At 47.2% G+C, this 9,782-nt stretch overlaps 1 non-coding gene across 1 annotated transcript; it reads left to right on the top strand.

Annotated features, from left to right (window-relative positions):
* Positions 1-6,253: 6,253 nt before the first annotated feature.
* Positions 6,254-6,338, top strand: TRNAL-UAG. The gene has a single exon. It is a non-coding gene; the product is annotated as a tRNA-Leu (tRNA).
* The last annotated feature ends 3,444 nt before the right edge of the window (positions 6,339-9,782 follow it).

Here is a 9,782-nt window from a genome sequence, read left to right on the forward strand (position 1 = left end):
ACCCACAGAAAAAATATCGGTGAGTATAAATGGCAGCCTCACATTTCATATTAAACATTTCATATAAAAGGAATAGTCAGCAACTATTCACCCTCCCAAATTGTGTGGAAAGACTCCTACTCCCCGGCAGAAATGGAGAAGGAAAAGGACTTCCTCTCAGAGGTTGTGATTAGTATCCTTGTCATTGTCATCATGCAGAGAGGCAATACCTTTGCTGACGTATTGCCAGCCTCCACGGATCAAACAAGATCCAACTCAAACTTCAATCTGTCAAACATGCAAATTATACTATACAACTGCTGAAAATTATATTTTTGGAAAAATTATCTGGAGAAAAGTCCATGATGACATTGTAAATGTCCAGGGATGAAAGCAGGATACAAGACTGTGAGTATATATTATCACATCCTCTAATCTGTTCACAGGAGAAAACCTTATAAAGCGTGTATGAGTTGAATAGGTAGGAACAAAAACTATAGAAAAATATAAATACTGTAGTGATTTCTGTATGATGGTATTTGGGGTTCTTTCTATTTTCTCCTATAATTATCTCTTATTTTCTGAATTTTCTAAACAGGTTTCCTTTACCTTTATCTACACACACACACACACACACACACACACACACACACACACACCCCTACACACATATTATTGAAAAACAAATGGAAATTACACTGATGTTCTTCCCAGATTATTTTTGAATTTATAGATGTGTCCACTTGACTTACTGAAGAAGAATCCAGTAATAGCAAGGATATTTCTTCTTGAGTCATTAAGTCTAATCTATAACTTTATTAGTATGATAAAAGAGTACTTTTCTAGGTCCAGGAGAGTGTGAAATAGACTTTTCTCTTCTAGAAGAACAGCTTTTACCTGGAGTCAGAGACTCAAACACAATGGGGAAAAATGTGAAGACGCCTTAAGGCTTCCTCTCACTTTTCCGGGAATCCAATAGGAAAGAGAAGAGGGGGTCTGGGCAGAGAGGGGACACACAAGTTACAATTTCTCAGCGCTCAGACAGAAGCACCTGTACGGCGGGTGGAGGGGGACGAGGCACTGCCCCTCATGTCCGGAGGGGCTGGTCCGATTGTCCCCACCTCTGTTCTAATGAGGCAAGAATGGGTTGCATCCATGTGATTCATGCACATTGCCTGGCAAACACTTAGAGAGTATGTTCCACACTCCAAGAAATATGGGAAAGAGTATTTGTGGAAGTGAAGATGATTCCTGGTTTTTCCCAAAAGTCTGAGATGTAGGTAAGAAGGTATTTAACTCTCCTGTTTCTCTCACTCGCGCTGATGTTTGTCTTACGATGGCGAGGGCTGACCTGCCTCCATCTGGAGGACAAGACCAGGAATGGCTCAGACTTCCCTGAACATGAGGGCCGGCCACCACCTGTCTCCAGCAAATCGGTGTCGTGTTCTCATCTCAGAATGCAGTCTGCAACAAATTCCCTGGGAATCTTTTAACAAAAATTTTTTTTTAATGTTTACTTATTTTTGAGAAAGAGACAGAGCCTGAGCGAGGGAGGGGCAGAGAGAGAGAGGGAGACACAGAATCGGAAGCAGGCTCCAGGCCCTGAGCTGTCAGCACAGAGCCTGACGCGGGGCTCGAACTTACGAGCCATGAGATCATGACCTGAGCCGAAGTCAGACGCTCAACCAACTGAGCCACTCAGGTGCCCCTCCCCAGGAATTCTTTTAAAAATAAGATTCCTGAGGGGTGCCTGGGTGGCTTAGTCGGTTAAGCATCTAACTTTCACTTAGGTCATGATCTCGCGGTTCGTGGGTTCGAGCCCCGCGTTGGGCTCTGTGCTGACTGCCAGCTCGGAGCCTGGAGCCTGTTTCAGTCTGTGACTCCCTCTCTCTCTGACCCTCCCCTGCTCAGCTGTCTCTCTCTCCCTGTCTTAGAAGTAAATTAAAAAAAAAAAAAAAACATTAAAAAAAAAAAAGATACCTGAATGAGAAAACCAAAGAGTCTAGTCTTGGGGTCCAGGGCCAGGTTCTGGAATCTACCCTTAACAATCACCTCATACCAGCAGGAACCAGTAAAAACAATGTGCTTTACAATTGCAAGCCCCATTAGTAACTTTATATTTTCCAGTAGCTACATTTTTAAAAAGTAAAAAGAATCACAAGAAATTCATTTTATTTTTAATTTATTATTATTATTTTTTATTTTAGAGAGACAGAGGCATGAGCAGGGGAGAGGTACAGGGAGAGAGTGAGAGCGAGAGCGAGAGCGAGAGAGAGAGCGAGAGAGAGAGAGAGAGAGAGTCCCAAGCAGGCTCCATGCTCTGCACAGAACCTGACACGGGGCTCAATCCCATGACCCTGGGATCATGACCAGAGCCTAAATCAAGAGTTGGACATTCAACAGACTGAGCCACCCAATTGCTGCTCCAAGAAATTCATTTTAAAAAATGTATTTCATTTTACATCGTATCTATCATTTCAACACGTAATCCTTGTTAACAGAATTCTTGATTCAAGACTTGGTGTGTAGTTTATTCTCCCTGCATACCTCCATCCATAGTAGCCACACTTCAAGTGCTCAATTGTTATTACCACAAGGGATCTACCATTCTCATTCAGCTTTGCAAGTATCATACTCACATCAATTCCTATTACTTAAAAAAAAAAAAAAAAAAAAAAAAAAAAAAAAAAAAAAAAAAAAAAAAAAAAAAAAAAAAAAAAGCTGCCTTCCTCTGTTCGAGTTTTATAACAAAATATCACAGTTGGGGTGGCTTATGTACAATAGCAAGTTATTTCTCACAGTTGTGGAGGCTGCAAGTCCAAGATCAAGGTGCCAGTGTGGTTGGAAAAGGGCATCTTCTCCACAGACTTCTCACTGTCTTCTCGAAGGGCAGACGGAGGAGGGAGCTCTGTGGGGGTCTCTTGTACAAGGGCACTAATTCTATTCATGAGGCCACCGTCCTTATGACCTAATCACCTCCCGGAGACCTCATGTCCTAATACCACCACGTTGGGTTTTAGAATTTCAACACGCGAATTTTAGGAGGACACAAACATTCAAACCATAGCAGTGCTCAAAGCCAGACAATGTACCGGGCCACTGACATCTGCTCCAACAGCCCCCCTCCAGAATAGGAGAGTATGCTCCGGAGCCCAGCTCTCCCTGACCTCGCACAAGCCACCACCTCACTTGTCAAGATTCCGGTTTCCTCATCTGTAGGTAAATCTCAAACAGGAAGATCACCAGAGACTCCTTTTTGGAAGTGAGCAGTGCTAACAAGTGGATTATCTGCGCTTTGGTTTCGGGAAAAGAGCATTTTTCTTTTCTTTCTGTCTTTGCTTTGTGATTCTTCTCAGAGAGTTAAAGGTGAGGTGCGGGACCCACCTAGTCCTTCACAAAGCCAACCAGATGAGGCTGAATGACAGGGAGTCACCACCAACCTGTGAGACAGTCATGCCTGGGAGAGCCCACCTCTCACAAGAAAAGCAGCGTGACTTCATGCTCGCCTATGCACAAGCTGATGAACTGCTGTGTGTACTTAATTTCAACTTTCTGCAACTTGACAATAAATCATTTTAAAAATAAATAAATAAATAAATAAATAAATAAATAAAAGCCCAGATGAAATAATCAAACACTAAAAATGAAATCATAGGGGTGCCTGAGTGGCTCAGTTGGTTGGGTGTCCGACTTCGGCTCAGGCCACTAGGAGCTAAGGAGAGGCTGGAAGAGATTTTCCCTCCCAGCCCTCAGAAGGAACCAACACAGACAACACCTTGATCTTGGACTCCGAGCTTCCAGAGCTGTAAGATAATGCATGTCTCTTGTTTGAGCCACTTAGTTTGCGACACCCTGTAACCGCAGTCCCAGGAAAACAATGCACTGTCCCTTAGGAGCCTGAGATGCCATCTCGTAGTTTGTCATGCGGAACTCCTAGCCTTGTGGGTAGGAAGACTCAGGGAAGAGCCACCATAAGGATCCCCTACGCTTTGGGCTCTGAAGTGACACCGGCCGCTTCTGTCGAAAGGCTGTTGGCCAGCGATTCTCCTACAGGACCTGATGCAGAGCTGAGAGCCAGGGACGAAGTCTGGTGGCATCAGTATCTCCAGAACCCTTCCCAGAAGGGACCCTCCTCAGACCCAAAAACACTAACGTCAGCAAAGAAAGCTTCGCTGGGTGGCCATTACAGAGTCACTCCAGTCTTCCCCTTGGTGGGTTTCAGGGGCGTTATAGGACATTAGGTCCACGCGGGTGTCACTGGATTTCAGACGACCGCTGAGCTGCCCTAATCCTAACCGGCTGCTGGGAGGGTGGTGTTCATACGGGCCATGAATGAGTTCTGAGACGGATGCCCATCAGTCGTGGAGGGTGAATAATGAGCGAACACGAGAGCATGTACGCAGAGCGCTCTCCCCTCTGGCTCTAGGGCGAGCAGACACGAAGGGGGACAGGTCCGTCTCTGCGTCAGCATAGAAAAGGGTCAGAACACCTGACCTTGAGCCTCAGTCGCAAATAACACATGAAAATCCTTCCGCAGATATACGCATCCCTTTAGAGCTTCCCAATTGCTCCTGCTTATGTTCTCTTATTTGGTATTCTCAACACTCTCGGAAGACAGGCATTTTCAAGAAAGGGACAGGAAAGTTTCACAGAGGGGGAATGACTTTCCTGAAGTCTGCAGAGTTAGTGGCTTTCAAAAAGCCAGGATTGGGGCCACTTGGGTGGCTCGGTCGGTTGGGCGTCCAACTCCCGCTCAGGTTATGATCTCATGGTTTATGAGTTTGAGTCCCACATAGGGCTCACTGCTGTCAGTGCAGAGCCTGCTTTGGCTCCTCTGTTCTCTTCTCTCTCTCTCTCTGTACCTTCCCCCGCTTGCACTCTCCCTTAAAAATAGATAAAACATTAAAAAAACAAGCAACAAAAACCAGGATTAAAACCTACTTGGCTCAGAGGCTCCTAGTAGGGCCTGTCACTGTGCCCCTGGCACAGAGGCGTGGCTCTCATTAGCCACTGGCAATTCCCCTGGTTCTAGAAAGAAGTTTGAAACAGGAAAAGACAAGACTGCTGAACCGTGGTCAGTAAGATACATTCCTCCATCAAGCACGTAGGAGGGGCCCAAACAAGGAGTTGGCCACCATGATCTCTCTCAACCTTCAGGACTCAGCAACGTACGGTTGGTTCTGAAGGATACACGCGTGAAAACGCTTTTGTTTGAGCACAGCCGAGGGAAACCACAGCTGCCCGGCTCCGGAATTGAACAAATAACCCAGTGCAGAAACACGCATGCAAGCGGCAAGCTTTTAGGTGTTCAGGTAACACAATCAGGTAACATCTCTGTCCCCCAAAACATGGGATTGAGAAGCTTCTCAAATGTGCAGCATGAGCAAGATTATTAAAGTGTTTCTTTTAAGATGACTTTTTAATTGCAAAATAATAATCTCCCAGCATCTCTGCCTCACGGAGTTCAGGGAAATATTTAGCGAGGGTTTGTGTGTCCTAAGAGAAAGGCGGATACATAATTGCAAATTATTACCACTTCTGCAGGTCACGCTGCCGAGATTATCTCCCAGCAGGCTGACAATCAGAAATCTGCTTCTAAGCTGCTGGTTTTTCACAGCTGGTAACCTTTTCCTTTATTCCTGGATAGAATGGAAATTAGTGCTGTATGCCTCCGCCTTTTGCTTTCATGGACCATTTATCATATCAAAGCCCATTTGTCTGTGTACCAGCCTAACCAAATTAGGTAAACAGAGTTTCAGGAGGGACCAACAGCTGTTATCCAGACAAGTAATCGCAAAAACACAAAGCTTCTGTACAGCAGCTGCTACATAAACATAGTTTTCAAAAATATGGCAGCTAAGAGGCAGTTTGAGGCGAGAATCTTCAGGGGACGGTTTATAAGGGCTTAGTTTGAAATGGAGGCTTGAATTCCCAATTCCTGACTCTGGCCAAAAAGCCCTGTAGTTTGGCCCTGTCTACCTCTCTGAGCTCCCTTCTCACCTCGGAACCTTTCTTGCCGGCAGGGTGCTGGGATCCAGGGCTAAGTGTATTCCGAGCATCACTTCGCTCAATCCTCACAGCAACCCTTTGAGGCATATATAAGGATGACTGCCATTTTCCGGAGGAAATTGCAATTCAGAGAGGCTGAGTAATCTGCCTGGGGTCACACGGCTAGAAGGGGCTCTCTGGATCATTCTGATATTTGTTAAAACGGTAAGGGAGACTTTACTCAGGACTTTTGCAATGCGTGTCAAGACTATCACCATAGAGGGGCGCCTGAGTGGCTCAGTCGGTTAAGCGTCTGACTTAGGCTCAGGTCATGATCTCACGGTTCGTGGGTTCGAGCCCCACATCGGGCTCTGTGCTGACAGCTAGCTCAGAGCCTGAAGACTGTCTTCGGATTCTATCTCTCCTTCTCTCTCTGACCCTCCCCTGCTCATGCTCTCTCTCTCTCTCTCTCTCTCTCGTCAGAAATAAACAAAACATAAAAAAATTAAAAAAAAAAAAAACTATCACCATAGAGGAGAGAGATGAGGCTCAATTCTGAAACTGGGGACTTACGTCCGGTGAGCAGAGTGTGGAGGGTCAGTGGACAGACAATTACTAGGAGGGGACATCAAGGGTGGTGGTGTTCTTGCTAAACTGACTTAATGGGATTCTTGCCAAATGCCTTACACCTCAAAGTGGAGGTCAAGGTCTTATAAGATCACGGGTCAAGGACATACCTCAAAGTGGGGGATGAGGAACTTGACCAGATGGTAAGAGTGGAGTGACCCCCACTAAGCTGAGTTAGCAGGATTTTTGGTGAAATTGGGCTAGGCGACCCACAACAGGATGGACAGGGGGTAAGGTTGATGCTTCATAGAAAAGAGGGCTCTGAGGGACCCGACTGAAATTTGGCCAGAGAAGGTCTTTGTCAGGGTGCTGATGTGAACCAGGTAGGCAGTGCCTACCCTCACAGAACATGGGGTCTAGAGTCAGAGTGACTGTTTTATTGTCTGTGAGGTTGCAGCCACGTGCAGTGGGCCAGGACCCTCCCTGGGGTTTCCTTTCCTTCCGTCAGCATCTGACCAGGTGGTAGAAGGTGGAGGCGCTGGTAGTGGAGAGGGGAAGTGATGTGGGGAGATGTGGCAGCCTGTGTGGGTAGGTGAGTTCCAGGCCCTGCCAGTGATCCGTTCGCCCCTGGGAGAGAGAGGCTGCCAGCCCGGGGCTGGGTTGTGGTCTCCGCTCCGTATCACTTGGCTCCTGGCCCTTTCTCCCTGGCTGTCTGGTCTGGGGTGTGTCGTCTAACCCTGACGGACCACTGAGATTTGGACAGCGCCTTGACTTGCCAGGCTCTGATGGGGAGTCAGCTCCAAGGGCAGGATGACTGGGGAGACCATTTTCTGTTGGATTATACTGGATCCTGCTCAGTCCTGCATTTTGTTAAACGGGAGGGGAGGGGTGGGGTGCTGGTCCTCACCAGCAGCCGGAAGAGCCTATTGCCTGTGGACATTCTACAAGGACTTTGTAAGCTGGAAATATTTAACAGGATGTAGATGTGGAATGAAAAAGAAAGTGGCTTCTTGTTTTCTTCCCTTGGCCGCCTGAAAGCTCATAGACAAACGTGACTGCCCCGCACATCTTACCACTTTGCCTTCAGCTTCTAATACAATTTCCTCCGCTTTCCCATTTAGGCAACTCACGTCTCTAGTCTTGTGTAGCTTTACTATCAGGCAAACCACCTGACACCATTTTCTTACCATTAGATGCAGGGCTTGAGCTCACGACCCTGGGATCACGACCTGAGCTGAAAGCAAGAGTTGGATGCTTAACCAACTGAGCCACCCAGGCGCCCCTAAGCCATGTGCTAATAGGCAAGGTACACATTACAAATAAAAGACAGCTGAGGGCATCCTTTTATGTATATGTACATAAACATGCATATGTTAAGTAGCTGTCAGACACAAAACCACAGAAAAACTATTAAAAAAAAAAACCATGTTCGATAAGAGCAAAATGTCATACATGGATTTTTGCCATTAGGGTGAAATGGCTTTTATGCAAATCCCAGCTCCCTCTGTGTCTGCTCTTTTACTCACATGTTTACCTGCTCTCTGCCGCAGGATGCTCATCTGCAAAGAAAGAGAAGTCTCTACCTTGGACAGTGGTTCTGAGGATTAATTAAACCCATCCTGAAAAGCAAGGAACACACTTTCCTATACCACCTCACACACGGGCCCTCGAGCGTAAGTGCTTCTCATTGATGACGATAGAGTGTAAAACTCACACTGTCATGGTGGCAAAGGAAACGCCGCAGAGGATGCGGTCAGAAATGCATTCCTACCTCTATTAAACGGACGTACATTTTAATCTCCGCTCAAGGTCAGAGTTAGACCCCTGAGCAGGCAAAACTGTAAACATCTCAGTTCCCATGAGGCTATGCAAATTAGCCCACTGAGCTGCCCGCACCTATCTGGGGGAACAAAATGTTACTTTTGACTGTGAAGAAAAACAAACAACAATAAAAGCAATGTGCTCTGCTTTGTATCCCTGCCTCTGAAGCATTTCTGTATTCTGAATGACAGTGCGGAAAGGAAATACGGTCCCGACAGCAGATGCCTCTTCCCAGAAAGATGACTCACCTCCTCCGTCAATGTCCCGCTGAGCCTTGTTTATGAAGGTGGCATCCTTTGAGAGCGTCTGGTTGTGCGTGTTTGATGCGATGCATTTTGCTTCCCTGTAGACAAAATGAAGCAAGTTCATTAGGAATGCACGCTCTCGTAAAAATTGATGAACACAAATTCCATGCGTACATCCTGGGTGTCTGTGTATCAGTGGGTACACTGCGGGCCGGTCACCGAGCCAGAATGCCAGAGGATGGGAGTGGCTCCCTGTCCGCACTGCCGCTTCCCCAGTAGAGAAGCCAGCACTGTCTGGAGCCAGGAGGGTGTCCCCCACATCTCACCCACCCTGAGGAGCTGTCCCTGTCTAGCAAGCCAGCCTCTCTCTCTCTCCCTTACCCCGCCCCCACCGGCTGGCCTCCATGTATCCCAAGTTTTCCCCCACTATTGGCTTCCCGCCCTTTCTTCAGGCAAAGCCAGCTTCCCCACAACCCTCCGAGTGCTTTATTCTCTGTGCTCCTTTCCTCCCAGAGCCACGGGCACCTTGGCCGAAGCCCATCAAAATCCTCCCTGTCCTTCAAAGCCCAGATGAGATGTTTCCTTCATTTCCACATGTAGCCAAAAACTATGTGTTGATACTCTGGTGCTGAGGCAACCATGGTGGGGAAAAGACGCATTGCTCCCCGTCTCCTGGAGCTTAGGTTTTTGTGGGGAGAGGCGGGGAATTCCGGAGAAAGAAGCACGTCTGACATCATGTAGCGAGGAGTGCTTCAAAGAAGAAAAAAGTGGGTAAACGGGATAAGGAACCGCGGTGTTTTAGGTTCCTTTACCCCTGGGAGGAAACTGCATCCCTCCCCTAACCCCCTACTCATCGCTCTAATGGGGCACCGCCCAAAGTGCCTTCAAAAAACACGATGTCAGATCACTGCTAGTGGGTGTTACCGAGGCAAAAAGAACTCCATGGCCAAGTACACCAGAGAAGAGCTGGGGTCCGTGAAATAAAGGAGACTTCCTTGCAGCTGGACTCGGGGGGAACTTTGCCATGTTAATACAGATCAGAGATCTGCAAGGGGAGGCATCACATGCTGCTTTCCCCAAACGTTCTTTGACCACAGTGCTCTCCCACTGGGCACTTGACGGGGTAAGTTTGCTTGGATCCCTTTCTAGAACATCAACAAGTAGGGGCACCTGGGTGGCTTA

This window comes from Hyaena hyaena, unplaced genomic scaffold (assembly GCF_003009895.1).
Source record: "Hyaena hyaena isolate Hyena2069 unplaced genomic scaffold, ASM300989v1 scaffold_1, whole genome shotgun sequence".
NCBI classification, from domain to species: domain Eukaryota; kingdom Metazoa; phylum Chordata; class Mammalia; order Carnivora; family Hyaenidae; genus Hyaena; species Hyaena hyaena.